Source organism: Engraulis encrasicolus, chromosome 13, assembly GCF_034702125.1.
Source record: "Engraulis encrasicolus isolate BLACKSEA-1 chromosome 13, IST_EnEncr_1.0, whole genome shotgun sequence".
In the NCBI taxonomy this organism is placed as follows: domain Eukaryota; kingdom Metazoa; phylum Chordata; class Actinopteri; order Clupeiformes; family Engraulidae; genus Engraulis; species Engraulis encrasicolus.
The window spans coordinates 30,535,711-30,563,210 of record NC_085869.1 but is presented as its reverse complement, the minus strand read 5'-3'; the positions used below and the strand labels follow the sequence as shown (position 1 = coordinate 30,563,210).

The following is a 27,500-nucleotide window of genomic DNA, read 5'->3' as shown; positions in this document are numbered from 1 at the left end:
GTGTGTGTGTGTGTGTGTGTGTGTGTGTGTGTGTGTGTGTGTGTGTGTGTGTGTGTGTGTGTGTGTGTGTGTGTGTGTGTGAGTGTGAGTGTGTGTGCTATCGAGGAATATTTTCAGGTTGAACTGACAACAAGAAAAAAATGTCCCTGACTTTTGCCATCCACAGAAGATGCTGTTGCCACAACAACTAAACACATATTCTACTGTTTTTCTAACGGCAAACATTGCAGAGTCATGCCAGTGTTTTAATATTTTCAGTAAACATCTATATTAAATATAGCAACAGCTATCAACAAGTCATGCTGTAGTCACCCATAAGCCAACATCCATTACGGTACATTACATGACATTAGACATTTTTTCCCCAATGCAAATTATGAGGACATAATACAACCTTTTGAGATACAAAGTAAACATGAAACATACAGAAGAATAAGTGCCAATTCCAAGTTTCCTTTTAATTTCAGCACAGGGTTAAGTAGAGTACACACACCCACACCCACACAACATGTCACAGACTTATAGTCTACCACAGGTCTCGCCCAGGAGCCCGATCTCACGCCTTTCGTAAAGTCTTCACGAAAATAATAGAGTAATTTTCGTGGTGCATTCACGTTATTGCCCGCCTTTCGTAAAGTCTTCACGAAAATAATAGATTAATTTTCACGCTGCCTATTCACTTGAATTGCCCCACTGCTGCTATGGTTATCCAAACGTCTGCAGGGGCGGGGAGGGGGTGCTGACAGAACACTGCTGATACACTCGGGACTCACTAATTCGACGCCCTTTCGGTACTTACGCCTTATGTCCCCTAAACCTAAACCTAAACCTAAACCTAACCCTAACCTTAATCCTACTTAACCCTAAACCTAACCCTAACCCTAACCTTAAACCTAACCTTAAACCTAACCTTGACCCTAAACCTAACCCTAAATTGCTTGTTTGAAATGTTTGATTACCATGTGACGGTAGGGCATCAAACTAGTGGGTCGCTAGGGGGCAATTCAAGTGAATAGGCAGCGTGAAAATTAATCTATTATTTTCGTGAAGACTTTACGAAAGGCGGGCAATAACGTGAATGCACCACGAAAATTACTCTATTTTTTTCGTGAATATTTCACGAAATGAGTGAGATACGGTTGCGCCCAGCTCAGGCATCAATGCAGTAATAGTCATGAAAGAGCATTGTCACTGAGGGACCATGACAGAGAACAGTCTTGACTGGGAAACCTTGACGAACAGAGTGAGTTGGCGGCACGGCGGCACGGCACGGTTTGTGTTGGAGGAGCATGGCTCTTTGGCAGGAATCAATGACCTTAGTATGTCCTTCAGATAAAATGGGGCTGTTCCTCGGGTGGTTTTGTAGGCAAGGTTCAAGGGCATGTGCTTGATCCGGGTAGCCAGTGCAGCCCCATAAACAGAGAAGTAACATTGGCCCCTTCTGTGTTAGTACTTTTTCCCCCAACTTAACACAAATGTTGCATCCTGTGCACAGATATCAAGATGGATTATTCTCTTCAGGACAATATCATGGCTCAGCACCTTTGTAGCACAACGTTCCACTACGTTGTTGACAACATTACACTTGACGACATGAGACTTAAGCTGCGTCCCATTACTACCACTTCCACTCGTTTTGAGCCCTAACACTCGCTTTTGCGCGTTCCCGTGAAAGTGTAGGGTGTCCCGTTTCTTAGGGAGGCGAGTGAAAGTGCAAAAAATCCACTTAAAATTCCACTTCGACCGAGTGTGGGTAGGACCCCCCCTAACGACCGAGGGAAAGAACACATTACCCAGAATGCTGTGCGAACCCCACCGGCAAAGGCAAAAACAAAAAAACATGGCGTCCTAGCAGAGGGAACAGCGAATTCACTACTTGGAAATATATGGCCAATATTTGAATATTTGAACCCTACACTTTCACGGGAACGCGCAAAAGCGAGTGTTAGGGCTCAAAACGAGTGGAAGTGGTAGTAATGGGACGCAGCTTGTATGACATTACACTGAATACGCTGAGACATTGCACTGAACAGGGAGCATGTCTTAATAGATTAAGACACATAGGCTACATAACTCAGCCTTGTATTCATTCATTGCCTGATAAAGACATGTTACACTGTCCCAAAGTTTTGCAGTAGTGGTGGATGTGGTACAGTGCTTTAATGAACCTGAACCTGATGGCATAAAATTCCCCCAAAATATTTTTAAGTGTCGCCAGAGTATAGTGATAACCTGAGCTGCCATATGTTGTCAAGTGCCACCTGTGGCTTCGAGGAACAGTGAATGACCTAGAGAGCTATCTAACTTGGCAAAGCTAAAGAGATACAGTACATAATTATCTTAGCTTTTCTTCTCCTCTTTGACAGTAACTGTGTGTGCCACTAAGAGGGCAATATGTGGAGTAGCAGTTAATGCTGACACCTTGCTGTGTCAACATTACTGTAAAAAGCCAGATACAGTAGGGTAGAGAGAGAGAGAGAGAGGGAGAGAGACTCCCAGTATTTCGCTGTGCTCAACAAACTAGCAATTGCAGATTCAAACATTTCAAACTTCTGAGCTCACCCCTCCCAACTGAAATTGGTGCTCAATGAGGCAGCTCCAGACACTCAATATGATGTTGTCACTAGGCTATGGTGAGACCAGAATAATTCTCAATGCATCTGTACATCATCTCGTGCTAAATTTATACATTTTATTTTACATAAATAAAATAAAAAATATGCAATTTTGATAGCTTTATATTAAATAAAAATGAATCAAGATTATTTTCTGAAAAGACATTTATAGGGGTTTTGCATCTGAATTCTTGGAACATTTTTCCATAACGTGGAGGGGGCATTGCACTATACATCACACCACACATTCATCAGAACTGCAGCACTCCCTGGTTTCCCATATACACCAATAGAAACCTAAACAACCGTGCGGATTTATGTTGGATGGCTTCTGGTACATTTACAAATCTGCCGTGTCTCTTTTTTCTCTGTTCGTGGCATTAAGCAGATTGCCCCCCGAGGAGGAAGTTCAACGTCATCCTCTAAAGAGCCACATCTGGCCCCGCTACTGAAATCGCTCCTTTGAGATCGGTAATGGGCTTAGGAGGGACCTGCCGGCCTGCGTAGACCCATAAATAAGACCCTTTTGTCACATACGTGTTCCTCTTGACACTTTCAATTCCACCGAACACAGGCAATTTGCCCTTGGTGGCACAAGTCCCCCCCCTTCCTTTTTCAATCAGTGGAAAAAAGAAGCCATTTGCTTTTTTTCTCCTTTTCTCTCTTTTCTTTTTTTCCTTCTTCCCTGAGTGGGGTGCGTGCTAACACAGCAGCAGATGTTGTCATTAAAAGGACACTTGAACGGTGACAGAGAGAGACTACAAGCTGGTTTCAAGTTAGTTTCAAACCTGTCAGCTCTCTGTGTCCATACCTTACAAACTCCAGCGGCCATGTTTCTGTGATTGTTCTGGGGAGAGCTGACACTGCTGAATCTCCAGAACTATTGACACTCATGGCACTGGATGTCAGCAGCTATACCTGGAAAGGAGTATGCCTATTGGCCAGACAGCCCATTGTTCCGACAGCCCATAAGTTCGACTATAAGACATAGAGGAAAATAACAAGAATGCCATTGGTCCGACATCCCATTATTCAGACAGATGTGCGCCACTCTCAGGCTACTGGGGTGTCTTTTCAGACAAAAAATACACACACAAAATCATGCCTTCACTGACGGTTAAGGTTAGGAATTGTTTTATATTTCAGCATAGTTTTAACTTTGCAATTAACTCAAAAGTGAATATTTACAAAGTTGTGGTGCTAAAACAATTGTATACTAACAGAACATGCCTTAACTGACGGTTAGGGTTCGGAATTGTTTTGGTTTGGGCATAGTTTTAATGTCTGTGGTCGGCCAAAAAAATTCTCATCGGTCAATTGTCGCACTAATGGGATATCGGACTAATGTGCTGTCGGACATATTAATTGGAACCACCAGGAGCACTGAAGAAGCTGCAGTATATATATATTGTACAGCACTGATGGGTGTTGCTGCTGTGGCATGCTGCTGCAGAAGTACAGCTATAGCATGAACGGCCAAATGGCCTTTAGAGACCAAGGTTCTAATCTGGCCTGGGTCACTCATTTTCCAACCTGATGTGCTTTGTGGTCAATTGAATTGAGGAATCTGTGTGTTGACCATAGATGCTGCCTGCCATTTGACTTATATGGAAAGCATTGTGAGAGCACACAGAATTTTAGCAAAATACAGTATAGGCCCTACGTTTAGCAAAAAACTGCCACATGTGCCAATGGTAAACACCATCAGGAATCCACCTAGGGGTGTAAATCACAGCCTTCATGACGATACGATACAGTATCGATTTCTTAAATGAGGGATTCAATTTTTTTTCGATCCTTAAGAATTTCCCACGATACGATGCGATTCGGTTCGATTAGATTTTTTCCAATTACTTTTCCACTACTATTGTGTTATGGAGCTAGGGCATTGCACAGGGGCCAGCGATTCGATTCTTTTCGATTCTTAAGAATGCCCCACGATACGATGCGATTCGATTAAATCGCCGGCCGATACTTCCAATACATCGATACATTTCCATTTTATTTACATCCCTAAATCCATCCGTATATCACAAATGCTGTCGGTAAGGAATTCCGTGCGCCCACTCATAATAATAATAATAATAATAATTGTATTTGTATAGCACTGTGTCATACAAGGCATGTAACTCAAAGTGCTTAACAAATGGGAAAAAAAAACATTGTTAGAGATGGATTTAAAAGGAGAGGTATAGAGGAGAGGCAGAAATAGCAGGAAGGCAGAGGAAGAAGAGATAGACAGAGATTGTAGAGTCATAAGGTCAACGTAGGTTAGGACCAGGATTCTTAGATGCGTGAGGTCCATAGTGGCTGGGCCTATCATAAGTCATAGATAGTCACACAGAGATTGGACGCTCAGGTGCGGCCCCTGGTGGCATCAGGGGTGAGGAAAAACTCCCTTTCGCTTGAATCATAGTTTGTAAGGGGAAAAAAAGCTCAGTGAGGTCTGAGAAAAAAAAAAAACCTATAGTCAGGAAGAAACCTAGGGGAGCCCCCTGCCAGGGCTGGTTGTGAGTAGTAAGGGCGCTGCGGCAGCTGGGACACTATGACGCCTTGGCAGCTAGGAGTTGGCAAGGATGAAGAGGTGGGTCTTCAGCTGCTTCTTGAAGGAGTCGACGGAGCTGGCTGATCGGATCTCGATGGGGAGGGCGTTCCATCTCTTGGGCGCATAGCAGGCAAACGCGGCGTCGCCGATCTTCTTTTGCGGGGGGGGTGGGGGTCCTTAGCAGCTTGGCATCAGTGGACCTGAGAGCTCGAGCAGGGGCATAAAAAGAGAGCATGTCAGAGATATAACTAGGGGAAAGTCCATTTAATGCTTTAAATACTGTGAGCAGAATCTTAAAGTCGATTCTGTATGAGACAGGTAACCAGTGCAGGTCTGCCAAGACAGGAGAGATGTGCTCTCTCATTCTGGTTCTTGTTAGGATTCTTGCCGCAGAATTTTGAATGAGTTGCAATTTGTCAATTAATTTTGCACTCATGCACTCATGCACTCATGGAAGTGCATCTATCCACCCACGATGGAATGATATGTACATGGACACACACACACACACACACACACACACACACACACACACACACACACACACACACACACACACACACACACACACACACACACACACACACACACACACACACACTATAGACAACTTATAGGGGTACCTATAAGCACAATAAGAACCCAACAGAGTTAATAATCTGTACTGCCCAAAAACTTCAACTTTTGTAGATTCTACTGTGAACTCTGTCAGCACTGAAAATGACTCCTCATTTCTGTCCGTTTCATAGACCGATCAGAGGAGTGATTTGTGTATGTCATATCTTGCAGTGCCACCATTGCTGGGCTGACTTTCGTCATTAAACTTGTCGAAGCTGCAAACGTTGAACTGACAGCATATTGGGTTGGGAATGTCCATGCAGTATGTGAGTCAAGGCAGGTTAGCGAACACTTTGTAAGTTATTGTAGCAGCCAATGATAGCACATGTCCTCCCAGATCCATGCATAGTTGTTGACGTCTTCACTGACCACTTATGTGTCCGATAGTTTGCTTCAGGGGGCCAGTCATGGTGGCCAATCTCTGTTTATTTCCTCGGGTCAGTGTATACGTAATCCTTTTCCTCTTTCAACAGAGATGCAATTCAATATGGTATTATTACATTAGAAATTGTATACTGACACCAGGTATCTACAGCTTGTCATTGTATTGTATATTTATTAGACAGAGATCTAGACCATCATCCAGAGCAGGAATGTTTTCCGTGTCAGCCTGCATTCGCCTGATGACTTCTCCAATAGGCTGCTGTCTACTCCTGCTGGCCCTCAGAGATTATCTTCACAACGGTTGGATGGGGAAGTGGGGGCTCATTTGCTGGTGGAGAACCACTTTAATATCACTTTAATATCTGTCCTGATATGAACTCTCTCTCTCTCTCTCTCTCTCTCTCTCTCTCTCTCTCTCTCTCTCTCTCTCTCTCTCTCTCTCTCACATGCACACACAATCACACAGAGGCGATTCATGGGTAAATTGGGGCCCCAAGCGAAAATTCAAAAGAATGAACATTCACAACAAATTACCACTGCTGTAGTTTAACATTTTACCGATAGTTCTTATTACCATCTATAGGCTCGGGGACGACAAGTGGCTGCCTGCCTAGCCTGGTGACAAAATGAGCCTCTGCACACACACACACACACACACACACACACACACACACACACACACACACACACACACACACACACACACACACACACACACACACACACACACACACACACACACACACACACACACACACACACACACACACACACATTTTCTGTATTTTCCCTGTTGTAATGGCACCATTAGTGAATGCAGGCACAATACCCAAGCCCAGTAATGAGGAACCATGACAATATCTATGCATAAGCAACCACCCACACCCTAGTAGTGCAACCACTACCCTCATAAGGGAATTACAAGATTTGTGGATGTAAAATATTGACCTGCGTCGCCAATTAGATCACCAGGTCACTTTGTGTTATTTTGGTGGGGTTTTTTGTTTTCGTTTTTTTACACTGTAGGTAGGCTAGGCTATACGTTATTTCTCTCATGAAGACGCTACACATCTTTTTTATATGGGCATCTCCAGTGTGTCCGGCCAACCTTTGTGTAAGCAACTTTAATAGTCGTAAAAACAAATACCCCCCTTAATTCAGTAGGGTTTAGCAGAGATTAAGCTCGCAACACGGGCAATTATAGTGTATAAAGTAGGAGTTCTCTCTCTCTCTATGCCTTTCTCTCTCTCTCTCTCTCTCTCTCTCTCTCTCTCTCTCTCTCTCTCTCTCTCTCTCTCTCTCTCTCTCTCTCTCTCTCTCTCTCTCTCAGTCCTTCAGTCTCTACCTAACTCTAACCCTCCTCACCCCCTCACTCCCCTCTCTCGTGTGCCTGTGTGTTCATGCCTCTCTCGGCATGCATGAATATGGTGTCGCTGCCCAGGTTGCTATGGAAACTGCTCTGTCTTACTCTCTATCTCTCTTTTCCCCTCTTTCTCTCTCTCTCTACGCTTTCCCTGTCTCTACCCCTCTCACTTGCCCTCTTCTCTATTTGTCTCTCTTCACTCCATTCCCTCTTCCAGGTTCACCCCATACTCCCTGATTTATACACTCTCCCATCTTGCTCTCCTTTCCCCACTCTCTCTCTCTTCCTCGTTTCTCTTACTCTCACTTTCTAGCTGTGCGCACACACACGCACGCGCACACACACACACACACACACACACACACACACACACACACACACACACACACACACACACACACACACACACACACACACACACACACACACACACACACACACGTTCTCTTTTTTCACTTTCTCGCTCTCTCTCACTCATGGTTTTCCCCCCATTTCTGTCACTTACACTTAACCCCAATCCTGAATGGCAGGTGTTGAGAATAGAGGAAGCACCAGGGGTGAGAGGATGGAGAACACAGTGGAGGAGGAGGAAGAGGAAGAGGAGGAGGAGGGGGAGGAGGAGGAGAAGGAGGAGGAAGAGGAAGAGGAAGAGGAGGAGGAGGAGGAAGAGGAGGAGGAGGAGGAAGAAGAAGAAGAGGAGGAGGAGGAGGAGGAGGAGGAGGAGGAGGAGGAGGATGAGGAAGAGGAGGAGGAAGAGGAGGAGGAAGAGGAGGAGGAGGAGGAAGAGGAGGAGGAGGAGAAGGAGAAGGAGGAGGAAGAGGAGGAGGAAGAGGAGGAGGAGGAGGAGGAGGAAGAGGAGGAAGAGGAGGAAGAGGAGGAGGAGGAAGAGGAGAAGGGAGAGAAGGAGAACGAGAAGGGGGAGGAGGAGGAGAAGGAGAAGGAGGAGGAGTGGGAGAAGGAGGAGGAGGATAATTGTGCTGGGAGTGCTCAATGAACCTCTCCTCTCCTCCCCTCCCCTCCCCTCCCCTCTTATTTCCTCTCCTCTCCTTTCCTCTCCTTATTCTCTTCTCATCAGATCTCTCCTCTCCTCTCTCCTTTCTCTCCTCTACTGTATCTCCTCTATATTCCTCCTTTGTGCTCATTCTCATCTTTTTACATCTCTCCTCTCCTCTCCTCTCCTCTCCTCTCCTCTCCTCTCCTCTCCTCTCCTCTCCTCTCCTCTCCTCTCCTCTCCTCTCCTCTGTCTGTATCTCCTGTTGCTTGTCCTTTATCCTCCAGTATCCCCTAAAGGGGCGTAGGGCGGGTGACATGGGTTAGGTGGGGTGAACTCTATGCAGCAGCATCATGCTATAAATATTTATTTTTTGACAATGACAATAAACTCTTGATTGATTTATTTATTTTAATTTGTATTTATTGGGAGGGAGGGGGGAGGTTATGCCTTCATGATAATGACAGGAAATTAGCTGGGAGAGAGAGATGGGGATGGCTTGGAAAAACGACCTTGGGCTGGGCCTGCATCATGGCTATACCATGGGTGTGGGATGGATCAGATGGAGTAGGTGAGGTGTTGTCAATGCAACTGTGAGGTCCTGTATGCTGCAACATCCCCTGGTAGGTGCATGGGGTGGTCCTCTGTGCTGCAGTATCCTCTACTATAGAGGTGTGGAGTGGGTGAGATGCGGTGTTAGGTGATGTCCTCGGCACAAAAAATATCAATGACCCATTCTGCGTGGAGGACATCAGTGGCCCCTCTATGTGCAATCCACGGTGACAGCAAGAAGGTGAATGCCGTTCGGGGCACAATGACATTTCTGCACACAATTAACAGAGCAGTGCTAAAAATGTCCCATTGACAAGGGGAGGGGCGCGAGTGTTGACATTTTCCTGGGCTTTTTTTGCTTTGCTTTGGCTGTGTCTCTCTGCTTACTCTCTCCTTTTCAATCTGTCTCTCTTTCCCCCTCTCTACACTCCTTTTCTCTTCCTCAGAGAGCTTTGCTTGGAGGCTGACTCTCTGCTCCCTCTCTCTTTTTCAATGTCTGTCCTATCTCTCTCCCTTTCTGTTGCCCTCTCTATCTTCCTTCATTTTTTTCTCTCCCTCAGAGGCCTCACTAACCTCTTCTTCTATACTTCCTTTATGGCCTTCGCCCACTCCTTCCGTCTACACCTCTCTGTTCCCATTTCTCTCGCTTTCTCTGCATCTCTCTCTCTCTCTCTCTCTCTCTCTCTCTCTCTCTCTCTCTCTCTCTCTCTCTCTCTCTTTCTCTCTCTCTCTCGCTCTCTCTCTCTCCATCTCTCTCTCTCTCTACCCCCCATCTCTCTCTCTCCCCCCTTGCCCCCTATCCCCCCCCCGCTCTCATTACTGTCTGCTCTCTCTAAAGGGAACTCTGCAATCCCCGTCCTGTTTCCCTCGCTCTTATCTGTGGGTGGAGGAGATTTACAGCACAGCATATGGTTTGTTATCACAACTGAAGGTGTTCAGCCCACCCCCAAAAAATGCAACGCATATTGAGTCTTGTGAGAAACATAATGTCATTTTTAGTAGTTTTAGTGTTTAAGTTAACACTAAAACACCTTTTTGCATCATTAAATGTTTTGAATTTTCACACAAAAAATGAAATTATGCAATTATCCTTTTAAGAAGGGGACACGTCAGACTTATCAACAACATGAAATTCTGAAGTGGAAACAGCTGGCTTTTATTGACACACCTTCAGCATACAGCACCACTATCGGGCTAGAAATGTGTGTGTGTGTGTGTGTGTGTGTGTGTGTGTGTGTGTGTGTGTGTGTGTGTGTGTGTGTGTGTGTGTGTGTGTGTGTGTGTGTGTGTGTGTGTGTGTGTGTGTGTGTGTGTGTGTGTGTGTGTGTGTGTGTGTGTGTGTGTGTGTGTGTGTGTTTTACATTTACATTACTTATCGCTATGTATCAGACTCTGTCTACTTTTAATTAAAGCTCCTTCTGGTTCGTTATATCCACCTAACTGACATGTCAAAAAACACCTCATGAGAATCTGAATGAAATGTTGAAAATAAACTTGCAAATGAGAACAGTGTGCTGGAGCATTTTTGTTTTCCACTAAAATCTGAATGATTTGTTCGTGGCCTATGCCCAAAGTTGGGCGATAGGCGTAAGTAAGTAAAATCTAAAGGAAATAAGTTCTGAAAGTCTTCTCATGCATGGTTTTCATGCTTGTGCGTTAACACATCATATTCTTACCAATTTCACAGTAATGTTACAATAACACGGCACATTTCAGGAAATCCCGTTTCTCTGTTTTCGCAGAATTGACACCTGTCCCAAGTGTCTCAGTGGATCACGGCGGGGTCAGCGTTTCAGAGAGGGGAGGGATCAAGTCTTACGTTCACACCTGTCAAAGAAGAGGAGACTGAAGTGTCATGGCGTGCACGTCAGGTGTGAGCACGAGGGAGCAGAGTGTGAGGGACAAGGCACATAAGCAGAGGTGACAGCTCTGCCTAACGTCCCCAGAGGCCAACGGGGTAGTGGAGATCTGTCCCGTACATAACCTCACAGTGCAGGGATTCACAGGGAAATACTGGAGAAGTTGCTGGAAAATACGGTAGGAGCTTTTTGCCTTCATGGGTTAGTTTGTTGGGTTGTTAGAAGCCTATCACAAGAAGTAATGGGCAGTTTTTTTGTATGGGTGGGAATCTAGCTAAATAGGAACTGATTCATCTTTGCCAGTGATGCATGGGGATTTGAACAGTCTTGGAGAAGATCTGCGCTCTAAGCAATTTGGTGAATCAGCCAGCAGGCAGTAGACTGACTGACGCAACTGTCTACTCATCACACTTCTGTTTTTTATACAATGCATTGCTGCATTACAAGCTCCTGTATACTGCACATTATATCCTTTTGCATCTATCAAAATGCCTTTCATCAGACAGAGGGCTAGCATGTGGATCGTTTCAATGAGGTATCAATTAATCAATTACTGCAAGCGACCCACAACTATTGTCCCAGTTGCTGTTTCCCTCTGGATCAAGGATTTGTTGGTATACAAAAATATGCTATAATCTATCTATTAACCCATTGATGCCTGATGTTGCGTTGCGCAACATTGGCCCTGGCGCCTGGAGTTGCATTACGCAACATTCAGGCTCATGAGATTTGAGACAAATTTATTAAAAATCTCTATTTGTTTCAGATGAATGAACACATTCTAATGAAAGATGAGGGTCTTAGTGTTTGAATGCAACAATTTTTATGTTATATTTAGGTTTTTAAGTTATAGGCTGAGGGCATAGCAGAGCAGATAAGGTCGAAGATAGTTCACTTTGGTATGCAAGCATAAAAATTGGCACACATGTTCTTTAGAATGCACTCTTTCAACAGAGGGCGTTGTCCACGCAAAAATCCAAGATGGCCGCCATTTTTTCAAGATGGCCACCCTCTCCAATTTTAAATAAGGCCAAAAATAGTTCACTTTTGTATGCAAGCATGGAAATTGGCACACATGCTCATTAGAATATTCTCTTTCCGTAAGGGGTGTTGGCTGCGCAAAAATCCAAGATGGCCGCCATATTTCAAGATGGCCACCTGTTCCACTTGTAAATAAGGCCAAGAACTGTTCACTTAATGATGCAAGCATGCGGTTAGGCACAAGTGTTCATTAGAATGCACTCTTTCACAAAAACATTGGCTATACAAAAAATCAAGATGGCTGCCATTTTTCAAGTCCATCCTCTCCTCTTGTAAATAAGGCTAAGAATACTTAGCTCAATTATGCAAGAAAGAAATAAGGGACACATGTTCATTAGAATCCTCTCTTTCAAAACAGTGTGTTGGCCATGGAAAAAATCCATAATGGCTGCCTCCAAAATGGCTGCTTTTACAAAGGGAAACCATTGGAATCCAGGTATAATGCTGTACTGGTAACACCACCCACTTCACCTCTAATTGAGTTGACTGTGGTCAAAAGGTTTGACCAGGTGAACTGTAATGGTTTTGAGAGTGTCCTGACCAAGTTAGAGCAGATTTATTTTTTGGTTGTTCAGATATCTACACCATACTTGGTTATGTAAAGTTTACAATATTTAAAAAAAGACCTGAAACACTTGGCTCACCAAAAAAACCCATCTGTCTGAATGAGATGCATATTCCCCAAGAGGAAGCCAATTGCCACATATTTGTCCGTGCCAATGGCAATTTCCCCCACTCAGCAAAGCATACATGTGCTGCAACTGTGGCTGATGTGTGCTCAAAGCCAAAGCCTTTGATTAATTGACATTCACCACCTTTACAGGACTACTGGCCAAGAGAAGGTCAAAGGCATGTTGTTCTTTAATGCTTTCACGTGATCTTACCCTTCAAAACCACTGATACATTTTTTTTAAAGAAAAGGAGACAGCATAGCAGACTTGGGCAGCCTTCTTAGAAAACTAAGACTATATGAAGAAATTCCTCAAACAATAGTAGAACTGATACATCACACTAAACATGCAACAAATCAAGCTGGCTGACTGAATATGGGAGAAGATTGATGAAGAATGGAGAGGGCAACCATTGCAATGAGTTGTGAATGGTTTGCTAAGTGTAGAAAGTGTGAATGCTAGAGGCTTGATCTTACATGCTAGTGAAATTGCAAATGTGAAGTGTAACTCTAGGACCTGCCTGGTCCTTATATCCCATCTCACAACTTTATATCCCATCTTTGTCAAGATTTTCTCAAAAACAACCGACCTATGTTTTTTTCCGTGGAAGTAACTACTTAAAAGCACGCAATATTAGGAATTATTAGTTGAAAGGATAGCCATCTTGAAAAATCTCAGCCATCTTGGATTTTCCTGTGGTCACTGTCCTTATTTCAAAGAGTGGATTCTAATGAACATGTGTTCCAAATTTCATCCTTGCGTAAGGCGAACTATTATTCGCCTTACAACTTAAAGGGGAAAGTGGGGCTATCTTGAACAATGGTGGCCATCTTAGATTTCCCTTTGGTTAACACCCCTTTTCGGAAGAGTGGATTCCAATGAACATTTGTGCCAGATTTCATGATCATATCGTTAAGTGAAGTATTCTTGGTCTTATTTATGTGGAAAGGGCAGCCATCTTGAAAATGGTGGCCATCTTGGATTTTACTGAAACCAATGCCTGTCTTTCAAAACATTGATTATTGTTGACATTTGTGTCAAATCTCAAGCTCTCATCATTAAGTAAACTATTCCTGTCCCTATTTGTAAGTAGAGGGTGGCCATCTTGAAAAATGTCGGTCATCTTGGATTTCTAGGTGGACAACGGCAAATTTTGAAAGAGTGCATACTAATGAACATTTGTGCCAAATTTCATGCTTGCATACCAAAGTGAACTATTCTGTTGTATCTGGGCAGTTAACCGTAGCAGCTTTTCTTAAAAAGGGCTCAGGCATTCAGCACCCTTTTTTGCAGATGCCTTAGGCGCCAATGGGTTAATGAATGCACAGGTGACTTTTTGGAAGTGTCTTGTTTTTCTCTCTCTCACACACACACACACCACGCACACACACACACACACACACATACACAGAGAGAGAAACAGAGACAGACACACAGACACTTGAATCACTTTTTCTGCAGCTCCACCATTCTCTCCACTTGTCCTCTATTGATCTCCTCTCTTCCTTTACAGGTAACGAGGAGAAAGTCGAATGGGAACACATCAGGACCATCTTTACCCGTCACAGAGGGAGGGAGCAACGCACAAGACTGTCAGGCTAAACAGTAGACATGGAGAGGAGAGGAGAGGAGAGGAGAGGAGAGGAGAGGAGAGGAGAGGAGAGGAGAGGAGAGGAGAGGAGAGGAGAGACATGGCTTCTGTAACCACACACCTTTATCATTAGCTATAAAACACATTGCTGCAGAGCCTCCCATGTGTTTGCTAGTCTCAGAGCAGCGTTATCTGGGAGTGTCTGGGAGTGTGAACTGGTAAAAAAAAAGACCAGTAGATGCAATAGATGCAATAGACTGGGCTTCACTGTCTGGCAGAGATAAAAATGACTACTTGGCTTTCACTTCATGCAAAAAAGAACACCTACTCCCCATATGTGATTCCTCTGCTTTGGCCAGATGCTCTGAGTACTTTAACCTGACTCTCGCCTTCACCTTTTTCTTCACAGTATCACCTGGTTATCTCTAACTGACACGTTTTCAAATGATGCTCCCCATCAAAGATCCTTGCACATGATTGGATAAACAACCCGTCCTCATCTTTACTGACATGCCACTTCAGCCACTCACACTGGACTCAACCCATAATGCAGCTGAGAATGAAAGGATGAAGACGACCCATAATGCTATGTGTCAATTTACATGAAAGAAACATTGTCCGGAAAATGACATTGAAGCGGTCGCCTTCCATCTTTAGTCTTGATGAAATTGGAGCTTGTGGATTTTTTTTTTCACTTCATGGCGTTAGCCAAGTCCTGGATGTAGTTTATGCGAGGAGACCTCGTGAGAGGGACACAGACAGAGTTGTATAAAGTACAAGTACTCTTACAGATGTAATAACAACACTAGTAGTATGATGTTACATGGTTTCAACTTTGTAATATCGTACTACTTGTGTTGTCATTACATCTGTAAGAGAACTTCTACTTCTACTTTATACAACTCTGGACACAGACATAGAGAGACTTTCAGAGAGGCACATTTCAGTCTCATGAGGTTTTGGTGTGTACAGCAGTGACCCCTCTAACCCCCAAGAGGGGCAGCAGAAGGCTGGAGCAGCTGTTTTAGCCCCATACACAGCTGGCATGACACCCCCACCCCCTTCTGACGGTTACACCCCCCCCCCCCATCTCCCGTGAGACTGCATCAGTATCATACATTTCCACCTGCACCTCACATTGGGCAGTGGAGCACTCAATCCAGCCCGCTAAATTTCCTCCCTGTCCAACAGGAAGGGCTGCACACGCAGGAGTGTGTTGGCCTGGAAAAAACATTTGAATGAACTGGACTCTCTTCCATGTCTGGAAATTCTTCACCATACTAGGCTCCTCTTTGCGACCTACTATAAATGGTGACATTAATAAACCTAAACCCTCACAGGGCGTTGTGGAGCACCAGTCAACATGCAAAGGCGTAGTGCACAAATGAGTCCAAAAGTTCAAAGGTTCAAAAAGTTCAAAATGCAGGCTCTGATTCTGCAGAGGACTGACATCATGTGTTATCTTACTTAGTTGTATGAGGCCATGTTGCTTCATGAGTAGAACTGCAGAGGACTGACATAGCCTTAACTCTGCCCCTCAGTGTGTTGCTATTGTGCACATATGCTCTCTCTCACTCTATTTGGACATCATAAACAAGCTATTAAGCGAAATGCCATGGCTTGTCAATAGCAGTGGCAGGTATTGAAACAAAAAGGTTAAAAGCTTAATATATTCTGGTCACATTCGCCTGACTTTGATCCTCTCGCGTACACTTTCACATGATGAACTGAGAAACGCAGCATATGGAATGTGACATTAATTCATGCAGTATGTTAAATTTTAAATGATTCCTTTGGTTTCATGGTGATTACTCCCCAGCATATGAATGGGCTTCTATACATGGCCTGAATTCACCACACTGGAGTTTTGTGCTATACAGCACAGCAGATCACCTTTTCCACAATGCACACCAGAGGTCTACAGAGGATGTGCAGAGTAATGAGTCCTTGAGATGTGGATTAAGAACTTTCACACCAAATTCAGTTCATTGTGCTTCCAAAAACTCATTGTATTACGTGACATTGTTTTAATACTCTCTGACCTGCTAAAAAAGTTTGATGATTACGGTTCTACTGTCTCTCAAGTAAACGTGATCTAAATTTCATGACACAGTAATCCCCCATTGTCCCTGACGTTCAATGCAGACACATAATTGGCCAACATTATTCGATGTCCACCCCGTGGGATCCCTCTACAGTGCCCACAGGGCACGAGTTAGTTTTGAGTTACATTTCCCACAATCCATCTGTCTAGTGGTTTTAGGTACATATATGACTTATAGATGATTATTTGTGTTCCATAAGAGAGAGCTGGGAAGGATGGTTTGGAGTTGACAAATTGACTGGGGGGAGATTGAGAGTCAAACGAGCAGTGGCTCAAGAGAAAACTGAGTTTTGGAGAACACCCTGGGGTCACACCTCGGGCAACTACCACTCCTCGGCACACTGATGTGTGCGTGTGTCCGTGAGTGTGTGTTTATACGTGTCTGCCCAATGTTGCCTGAGTAACACACCTCCGCGCAGGAAAGACTGCTGGTGTGATTTGAGAGATGGAGAGAGAAAATTGGGATACCACCTATGTAACCGGTGGTTATCCTGAACTTTTATTCTGACGGGGTAACGACGCTCCCCTTTTCCTTCCGGTGGGTAGCGTATATCATTCCGGTGGTAACTAGCTAGCAAAGAGGCTATGTTTTTGATGCTGCAGAGTGTAGCGTGGGGTACACCGCTCTCTCTCTGGTTGAGCCATCGTACAGGAAAGGTAGGCGTCCTTCTCGGTTGGCTTATTGCTCTTTTTGGTGTATTGTAATGTACTTAGTTGTTGGTTACTGACACCATTTAACTTAATTGTAGCCCTGTCCATCGGCGGCTGGCGTGGCGTCGGCTGCTGTTCTGGGATGGTGTGCTGAGCTGGGCAAACTCAAGGTAAAAGATGCGTTCTGTACGCTTCTCTCGTGTTTGCGAACGTAGTCTCTATGTGACTGATGTAGTGTTACTCTATCACAGTGTCGCTGGTGATGTTCTTCCACTTTGTGTCCTGTGTGGTTGACTACTTGCATGCCGCTTCGAGAGAACCAGAGGTAATGCCGGCATTTTCTGTAAGAGTTTCGACGCTTAGCACTTGACTTGTGTAGGGAGTTGTGTGGGGTGGGAGTGGGGGTGCTCCGCAGGTGTGATGGCGGGACTGGCAGCGTGGTGCCTTTGATATCGCGCTGTGGTGTCGTGGTTGCACCTGTGGGAGCGCCCACATTTCCACAATACACAACTCCTGTTGAATCGAGTTATAAATGCCGTGCCTAATGGTAACTTTCTCGTTAAATGTACATAGGAGGAGATGGTGCCTTCGACTACACTGATGCAGTGTCACTAGAGAAGGGGGGCATCACTGTTCTTTTCCCAACCTTTTGTTTTGTTTTGTCCTATTGTGTGAGTGATTAATCCTGTGCAACCTTTTCATTTTGACGTCCAAGACGAAGGGGCTTGTGTAAGTTTCACTCTAACATCCGAGACGAAGGGGCTCGTGTAAGTTTCTACTTAGTAACCGCCAAGACGGAGCTTGTGTATATGATTAGGGTATGAACACTTAAGTATTACTGGGAGACGTATCTTAAATCTCAGACTCCTTTTGGAACCTATACTTGCTGTAGGGGGAGACCAAAGACGTGTGTCTAACAGGCTTGTGTGTGTGTGTGGTGACCATTACAAATCTTGCCCTTTTGGCAGTTTTTCTTTTTTACAATTTGATTTACTAACTTGTTTGCCGTGATTTTTGTTATTTGGTCTACCTCTCGTGCAACTAGCACATTTGCACAATTTTGTAGCCTATATTGAGATGACGTGCCTAAGGATACTGTTAAAGTTCATATTCTGATTTGATGTTTGACTGAGCCCGTGAGGCATATTTCCAGATACAGAGACTCATTACGAAAAGAAAGAAAATAAAAAGAACTCTGAATTGTATGACAGTTGTATCTCTTGTTATTCAGTAACCTGTTGCGGGGAAAGTCAAATCAAGTGTTTGATGGTTGGGTTCTCTCACCCTAACAAATGAGAGTGGCGTAGTCACTAAACATCTTAAAAACATCTAAAAATATAAAAAATATTACGGTAAAGAGATAACGCAGGCCACATTTGGCAGTAGTCGGCAAAGGATAACTAAGTGGATACAGCTGTCTACAATTGTTAGTGGTGGGTTTTGTATGCATTTGGTTTTGTTTTGTTGGGAAAAGAACAGTGATTACCCCCAGCCAGCGGAGGGCCCCACCGACGAGATCACCGGCAGGGGTGCTGGCATAGCCGACGGCCAAGCTGCGAGAGAAGCATGGAAGGACTGTCTGAGTTGAAGCAGATGGCAGCGCATCAGCAAGGGCAGCTGCATGTGCTGTCAAGGTGGCTGGGCATTTCCCAGCAACCTCAACCTCAACCGGAGTCGCAGGAGGCTAGCTTCACGTGGGAGAGCCAGCATCTGGGGCACCTGGTGAGAGACCGTGATGGGCAACGGGTCTCTGTGGGTGCGCAGCGGCAGCCCTCGCCGACAGCCCACTCAGGGGGCAATGGGCAGGCCTCCAAACGCAGACTGTCATTTAGTGGACCGGAGAGTAACCGTCCAAGAAGAACGTCCATGTCGCATGAGGCTGGCTTCACGTGGGGGAGCCAGCATCTGGGGCACCCAGTGAGAGACCGTGATGGGCAACGGGCCTCTGTGGGTGCGCAGCAGCAGCCTTTGCCGACAGCCCACTCAGGGGGCAATGGGCAACGGGGCTCTGTGGGTGCGCAGCGGCAGCCTTCGCCGACAGCCCACTCAGGGGGCAATGGGCAGGCCTCCAACCGCAGACTGTCATGTAGTGGACTGGAGAGTAACCGTCCAAGAAGAACGTCCATGTCCATCCAGCCTGGCGTGACTCCATCCTGGATCATAATGCAGTGTCTGTGTATGATTATGTGCATGTGTACTTTGTTGATGGTTAATGTGCTGGGGGGCCTCTAGTGTGCGTGTGGTTGCGCTCGTTGGATGCGCGTGCGATGCGCGTGCTGGTGTGTGTGTGTGTGCGTGCGTGCGTGCGTGCTGTGTGTGTGTGTGTGCGTGCGTGCGTGCTTGTTGGGTGTGTGTGTGCGTGCGCGCTTGTTGGGTGTGTGCGGGGATGTGTGCGAGTGCGGAGTGTCACCGGGACGGTGACCTTTTAAAGTGGGGGTGTATGTAACCGGTGGTTATCCTGAACTTTTATTCTGACGGGGTAACGACGCTCCCCTTTTCCTTCCGGTGGGTAGCGTATATCATTCCGGTGGTAACTAGCTAGCAAAGAGGCTATGTTTTTGATGCTGCAGAGTGTAGCGTGGGGTACACCGCTCTCTCTCTGGTTGAGCCATCGTACAGGAAAGGTAGGCGTCCTTCTCGGTTGGCTTATTGCTCTTTTTGGTGCATTGTAATGTACTTAGTTGTTGGTTACTGACACCATTTAACTTAATTGTAGCCCTGTCCATCGGCGGCTGGCGTGGCGTCGGCTGCTGTTCTGGGATGGTGTGCTGAGCTGGGCAAACTCAAGGTAAAAGATGCGTTCTGTACGCTTCTCTCGTGTTTGCGAACGTAGTCTCTATTGTGACTGATGTAGTGTTACTCTATCACAGTGTCGCTGGTGATGTTCTTCCACTTTGTGTCCTGTGTGGTTGACTACTTGCATGCCGCTTCGAGAGAACCAGAGGTAATGCCGGCATTTTCTGTAAGAGTTTCGACGCTTAGCACTTGACTTGTGTAGGGAGTTGTGTGGGGTGGGAGTGGGGGTGCTCCGCAGGTGTGATGGCGGGACTGGCAGCGTGGTGCCTTTGATATCGCGCTGTGGTGTCGTGGTTGCACCTGTGGGAGCGCCCACATTTCCACAATACACAACTCCTGTTGAATCGAGTTATAAATGCCGTGCCTAATGGTAACTTTCTCGTTAAATGTACATAGGAGGAGATGGTGCCTTCGACTACACTGATGCAGTGTCACTAGAGAAGGGGGGCATCACTGTTCTTTTCCCAACCTTTTGTTTTGTTTTGTCCTATTGTGTGAGTGATTAATCCTGTGCAACCTTTTCATTTTGACGTCCAAGACGAAGGGGCTTGTGTAAGTTTCACTCTAACATCCGAGACGAAGGGGCTCGTGTAAGTTTCTACTTAGTAACCGCCAAGACGGAGCTTGTGTATATGATTAGGGTATGAACACTTAAGTATTACTGGGAGACGTATCTTAAATCTCAGACTCCTTTTGGAACCTATACTTGCTGTAGGGGGAGACCAAAGACGTGTGTCTAACAGGCTTGTGTGTGTGTGTGGTGACCATTACAAATCTTGCCCTTTTGGCAGTTTTTCTTTTTTACAATTTGATTTACTAACTTGTTTGCCGTGATTTTTGTTATTTGGTCTACCTCTCGTGCAACTAGCACATTTGCACAATTTTGTAGCCTATATTGAGATGACGTGCCTAAGGATACTGTTAAAGTTCATATTCTGATTTGATGTTTGACTGAGCCCGTGAGGCATATTTCCAGATACAGAGACTCATTACGAAAAGAAAGAAAATAAAAAGAACTCTGAATTGTATGACAGTTGTATCTCTTGTTATTCAGTAACCTGTTGCGGGGAAAGTCAAATCAAGTGTTTGATGGTTGGGTTCTCTCACCCTAACAAATGAGAGTGGCGTAGTCACTAAACATCTTAAAAACATCTAAAAATATAAAAAATATTACGGTAAAGAGATAACGCAGGCCACACCAACAACATAGAAAAGTAAATAAATGGTACAAACATCCAAATAATGGTGATGTTGGAAGGGGAAGGGTTACAACGATAGCAAAGCAAACAGAGCTTAACAGAGAAGGAGGGGCAGAAAATGGAGTGAAAGGGAGAAAAAAGGAGGATGTGACAGTGATACAGTGATAGACAGAGACAGAGAGGGAGAGAGAGAGAGGGAGAGAGAGAATAACTCCCCTCTCTTTCATTGCTGATATAGGGCCATTGCCGGCCTCTCCTCCACTGAGAGCTGTTGGCTTGCTGCCGTAAGTGGCAGACAAGGACCCCTGCACAGATAAGAGTCAGGATGGAGGGATAGCGCATCACAGCGTCGCATCCCATCCCATTCCATCGCCGACTGCAGCTGCTGGAGACGGATGTCATGACAACAGTGAGGCGGAGGAAGGGGGGGTACCAATACCAGGCGGAGAGAGGCTTGGCTGATAGGGGTGAGTAGGGTTACAGCATCTCCCACCAGCCAGCCAGCCAGCTCTCCCACTGAGAGCAGAGTCTTTTGCTTTATCAGCCAAGCGCAGCTCAGAATATATATGCACCTGGGTCTTTATGCAAATGGGCCTCAGTCTGTGTGTGTGTGTGTGTGTGTGTGTGTGTGTGTGTGTGTGTGTGCGTGTGTGTGTGTGTGTGCGTGTGCGTGTGTGTGTGCGTGTGCGTGTGCGCGCGCGCGAGCACGCACTTGTGTGTGTCTGGATCACATATTCTTAGCTGCATTTGATGCCGTGTTGAGCGCTTGTGATTAGTGTTGCATATATTTTTGGGGTCAGACACACTGCAAGAGGCCATGCCTTCCTGTTCTAAAACATCCCCATTGAAGAGCAAGGGCACTGTAAACCATACATATTCATCAGCTGAAATCAAAGCCACACGGCACTATCTCTCTCCAGTCCCATAAAGACAGTCAGGTCTTCCTGATTCAGTAGGCCTATGTGTCTGTGATGTGGGACATTGTGGGAAACTCTATGGATGAGAGAGACTGTATCTTTTCATGATGGTAGATCAGACTAAGAAATGAGACAACTCTGTTACCATCTCATGTGTTTCTGCCAAATTGCCAAAGTGCTTTGAGCGGCATGTGTCATGAATTGTGTAAATACGTACTGTCTTCCATACAACAGGTCTATTAGGTTACACTTTAGAGAACTCTTCATTATCTTTTTTTACCCTCTGTCCTGTTTTGGCCCAAACTACCATTATATCCACAGACAATAGGACACTCTACCTCCTTAAAATGACATTTCCTTTGGATGTTAGCTGGGTTGTTGCGGTCACTGTAACTACTGTACAGTATGTGCAAAAAACATCACAGAATTTTTTTCCACCTTGTTTTCTCTTCAACACTTCTATTAACTTTTCACAATGCACGTATCATATCTTTTAACAAATCCAATTTCACTTCATGTGCCCTCAAGCACGAAAATCACCAAATAAGCATCTTTATTGACGGAGCCATTACACAGCTGCAACTATTTGATTGGCGCTCGATACTCACACTTGCTGAAAAGAGATATGATGGAACCACATGCTGCGTTAGTCATCTTAAGTAGGTCTACAGTACTGTACCATTACACAGTCATGTTGAGGTCAATGGAGCTGTTTTGTGAAATATGGGTGATTTCCATTTGAAAGATTTTGGAGAGTGTGGCTAAGCAAGGTCTGTTTGGCATGTCTAGCTGTGGCTCTGTAGCAGGATTGGGGAACTTTTCTCTCGAGGGCCGCTGTCTTATCCGGACCCCGATATAATTTTAATGTGTTGTAGTTTCACATGAAATATGACAGGTTTTGTAAAGAAATCTTAGAAATTACATTTAATTACGTTTAATTACATCTTACAATTAAGTTATATTTTCAGGGGATCTTCAATATAGGCCAATACAGGGGGAAATCCTTGTGTGTGTACATAGTACGACTCTTGGGGGACTTACAATTTGAAGTGGCCCCTCAAATGATAACAGTTTCCCACCCATGCTTTATAGCAGAGGTTCTCAAACTTTTTACATACTTTCCCCCCTTCACAGGGTCTGAATTCTNCCGAGCCCCCCCCACCCCCACCCCCCCCGGCAGTACACAGTAGTACTCGCGCAGACTGATTTTGCAATCACTGCACAGAATCAAAGGAAAGGGAAAGGTGATTGGTGATATTAAACAAAGAGGGACTGCAGTTGAATACAGATGTGTGTTCATTTCCTATGCTTTTCAAATTCATGACAATTAATAATATAATGTTGGTGAGGGCTTTAAACTTATTGACTTATTGGCGAGACAGGAAATCATTTCCTTGGGGGGAAAAACCCCAAAATCAGATGTCACAGGCCCCCCATGAGAGGCCTCCGCGCCCCCCCAGGGGGGCTTACGCCCCACTTTGAGAAACACTGCTTTATAGCATCCACGCAGCTATGGTGGTACATTTGTTCAAAAGAACAAATCCAGGGGAAATTACTTATGTCACATTCCCAGGGTGATGGTAGAGTGGGCATGGCCCGAGAAACGAACAGGGGGTACAAAGGGGCAGTTGTCCTGGGCCCCAGGGGAGACAGACTCAGAGGGGTGGTGGCAGAATTTCGTTCTCAACACATTGTATGTATTGGGCCATTTAAGATGACTTTGTCCCTGGCACAGTGTGTGTGTGTGTGTGTGTGTGTAGGATGTTGCCCGGAGTATCTATTGTAACTATGTTGCTCATTGAAACTATGCTGTCTTTTGCCAATTTTGGTCTTTTCATGAATATTTGCTAAATAATGAACTAGTATTTACTAGTATGACCACAGTTTACAGTATGTTTTGCAGCTGAAAAGATTTCTGGAAATTCAAAATGGCGGACAATGGAGAAGATCCCCTTTTTCATGTATGAAAAATATTATTTTCTCTAAAAATAAGGGAGGTCCGAACCTCGCTTACCTCATATGTGGCTACGGCCATGCTTTGGCGGCCAGAAGCCATCAGCTTCATTCTCAGGTTGTCTGAAGAGTTCCTTCTCATGCCCTCTAATCTCTCTCTCTCTCTCTCTCTCTCTCTCTCTCTCTCTCTCTCTCTCTCTCCTGTCTGTCTATCTGTGTGTCCTCTCATCCCCTCTATTTTCTTACATTCTCCATCTGTCTGTGTCATCCTCTCTCTCTCTTCTTTTCTCTCTCTCTCTCATATCCCCTAATTTCTCACTCTCTCTCTCTCTCCATCTGTCTGTCTGTCGCACCTCTTCTCTCTCACACGCTCTTCTCTCCCTCTCTCCCTGTCTTCTCTGTTTTCTAATTACCTGAGTGGGCCTAGCTCTGTGCCGCTGTGCTGTCAGGTTGCACTGCTCAGCAGAAGGCCATGTATTATCGCAGACAGCTAGTCTCCACACCACTGCTGATACACATACACACACATGCATGCACACACACACACACACACACACACGCACGGGCACATACTAAAGTACATGTCTTCACCTGACTGATTTACTGTCTGGTCTAAATGTCCCATGTCTGGTTCATTTCACAGAACTGAGCAGACTCTGCTTTTGACTCCGGAGAGCACAGAGAGAGAGAGAGAGAGAGAGAGAGAGAGAGAGAGAGAGAGAGAGAGAGAGAGAGAGAGAGAGAGAGAGAGAGCTCAATACAGTGACAAAGGGGGACTGAAACAGTGTGAAGCGACTGAACAATTGGAGAGGTAGTGGCTCTGACATGCCTAGGGGAATAGTATATGCATTTGGAGAGTACACATGTGGAGAGTGATGAGTGGCACTGTCAGCTTGGGCTCAGAGTGACAATGTGATACTGTAATGTCTGTCATATTGAAGCATCACCAAAATACCACCCAAACAAACAACACCAATAGCCTACTATATCTACACTTTAAACGAGACAGACACTGGCACAAAAAGTTAGGAAAGTCAATTTTTTTGTTGAAGGGTAGCACTGTAAACCCACTGCTTTATTTACGTGATGGGAGTTATTCTGTGAATTCCTATCCATGCTATTTAATAAAACACATTATTTACATTCAATATTCTCTCTGGATCCCCATGGCAACAGACAGAGCGAAGCCATCTGCAAACACCTCTACTGCTGCCCCCCTCTGCCCTGACAGAGTAGATGGGGCTGTAACCAGACTTGACCACCAGCCAGGGAGAATACATGATTTCAACCAACAGATGGAGAGAGAGAGAGGTAATGGGTAGAGTCTTTGTCATAACAGTGATGCATTTCTCAAAACCAGGGTTGCCAGATGATTGATTATTGACTGATTATTGACTGATGAGAAAAAATGAATGACTGACAAAAAAGCTCAAAACTTGCCTTGACGCACTAAAACCTGCCCAATTTGAACTATATTCTATTGATTTTATGGCCACATTTATGGCCATGCGCCTGTTACCCACAGACGGTCATCCTAAGCTGTCCAATTGGGAAGATCACAACGGGCCAATCTGCCAAAACTGCTCAAAAAATGTATTTGCAATTTCCCATTGGCAACTATACCCAAGTTACTAACTGGTTAGCAATACGCTTTCAAGAAACACAGTGAAGAATTAATGTTTCCAAAATTGTGGTTTATGGCTGTGGACTTGTAGCAGTATACAAAGCAGCGTTTCCTGTGTTGCAGTGTTGCTGCAAACCACTGAATATGAACCGTCTTAGTATTAGTTTAATGGAATCTGCAGTTTACCAACAGACTCTGCATAATGTAGATTACATTATTTATGGAGTCAAGACAAAGTAGGACTACCAGTTTGTCACGTATGTCTGCAACATGTGGCCACAGTTGCATTCCTTCTTTTACGAGCCACAGATATGGCGGTGTAACAGAGGCCAACTAGCAGAGTGTGGCATGGAACAATAAACCTTCATCCCAAAGACAGTATGGGGAGCACTGAAATATCGAACTGGTCCTTTAGCTCAGCTGCATCGTGCTGTGCCTCCCATGCCCAAACTGGAGCGTTGACTAGGAGGTGGCAGGTTCAAGCCCTGAGTGGTGGACTGCACTGGAACACCTCAGTTAAACATCAGCAGTCAGCAGCACTTGTAGCTTCTTGCTCCTGTGATGTGATGTCTGTCACTGTTTGATGATGTCATTACTCATCCACAGGCCCACTGGATTGGAACCAAAGGGTGAAAAAATGAACAGAGCATATCTGAAAAAGAGATGACAACAATTCAAGATTACCTCACATCCATGAAAAGTGTATACACCATTTGCTGTGCACATTAACTGGTAATCATTGGCGTAGCCTACCGGGGTATAATAGGTTTTGGCTGAGTAGTGCTACTTCAACTTGTGATAGCGTATGTTGAGGGCCAGCAATTTCCCATACGAAGCTTATGAGTGTCAGAAAAAAGATTAATCCATTTGAGGTAATCAGTTAGAGCTGACATACCAGCAGTGTGCAAACTGGATATAGAAATTGGTTTGGGCTTGTCAATTTGACTTTGGCTTTCACACACAAAAACAAATAAACACACACACAGGCACACACGCACGCACACACATGCACGCACGCACGCACGCACGCACGCACGCACACACGCACATTCACATTTAGCCTGCATGTTTTCTGGTAGCTTTTAGCACCGTGTCCCTGTTTTTCCTGTTCTGTCATCGTGCCGAGAAAACATAATTAGGAAGCCTATTTGGAGGATGATGACATGCTAATGTAATGTGTGTGTGTGTGTGTGTGTGTGTGTGTGTGTGTGTGTGTGTGTGTGTGTGTGTGTGTGTGTGTGTGTGTGTGTGTGTGTGTGTGTGTGTGTGTGTGTGTGTGTGTGTGTGTGTGTGTGCCCGTATGTGTGTCCGTGTGTGTGTGTGTGTGTGCGGGCGCGCACACGCGTGTGTGTGTTTATTTTTTTTCACTGGCCGCCATATTCAGTGGTAGGTCATGATTACAGCCTAGTAATGAATAAAATGAAAACCTGTTCAAAATATGGTCTGTAATTTCAGCAGGGTAGGCTACACACACAAAAGCACCACAGTACATCTAGTGTTGACTTTCACTGGTGGCATCCCATATGGCGGGTGGGGAGGAGATACAACAGGAGGGGTGAGGAAATGGCATGGGAGAGAGAGAGAGAGAGAGAGAGAGAGAGAGAGAGAGAGAGAGAGAGAGAGAGAGAGAGAGAGAGAGAGAGAGAGAGAGAGAGAGGGTGCTGTTGTTCTTTTGGCCCTAGTTGAGAGTGATCTCTCCCCTGAGCAAGGCATGCTGTCATTTCTGAAACTGGCACACAAACACACACACACACACGCACACACGCACACAGAGCTGAGTTCCTGCATGCCTTAGCAGATCAACACATTGGCAAGGGAAGGGATAACCAGGGAAAAGACATCACATTGACTCCCCACTTGGACCCTACCAGCTCCAGTGAGAAAGGATTGGCCAAGTCCAAGGGATGGTAGGGTGACACCATCACGAAACCCTGCCCTCAACAACATCTCAAAAATTGCTATAAACATGTTAAAATAGTTAGCAACATGCTAAAAGTCTTGAACATGTTATTTCCACACTGTGTCC

The 27,500-nt window shown here is 45.1% G+C and overlaps 2 long non-coding RNA genes across 5 annotated transcripts; both read left to right on the top strand.

Moving 5' to 3' along the window:
* The first annotated feature begins 16,819 nt into the window (after positions 1–16,819).
* Positions 16,820–18,915, top strand: LOC134461678 (uncharacterized). Of its 2 annotated transcripts, none has more exons than XR_010037362.1 (3): positions 16,820–16,991; positions 17,084–17,155; positions 17,237–18,915. It is a non-coding gene; the product is annotated as an uncharacterized LOC134461678 (long non-coding RNA). The 2 variants fall into 2 exon arrangements; XR_010037363.1 differs by having other exon boundaries at positions 17,221–18,915.
* An 84-nt stretch (positions 18,916–18,999) lies between these two features.
* LOC134461677 (uncharacterized) lies at positions 19,000–20,948 on the top strand. 3 transcript variants are annotated; one of them, XR_010037361.1, is made up of 4 exons: positions 19,000–19,609; positions 19,702–19,773; positions 19,856–19,929; positions 20,178–20,948. It is a non-coding gene; the product is annotated as an uncharacterized LOC134461677 (long non-coding RNA). The 3 variants fall into 3 exon arrangements; XR_010037359.1 differs by having other exon boundaries at positions 19,856–20,948; XR_010037360.1 differs by having other exon boundaries at positions 19,840–20,948.
* The last annotated feature ends 6,552 nt before the right edge of the window (positions 20,949–27,500 follow it).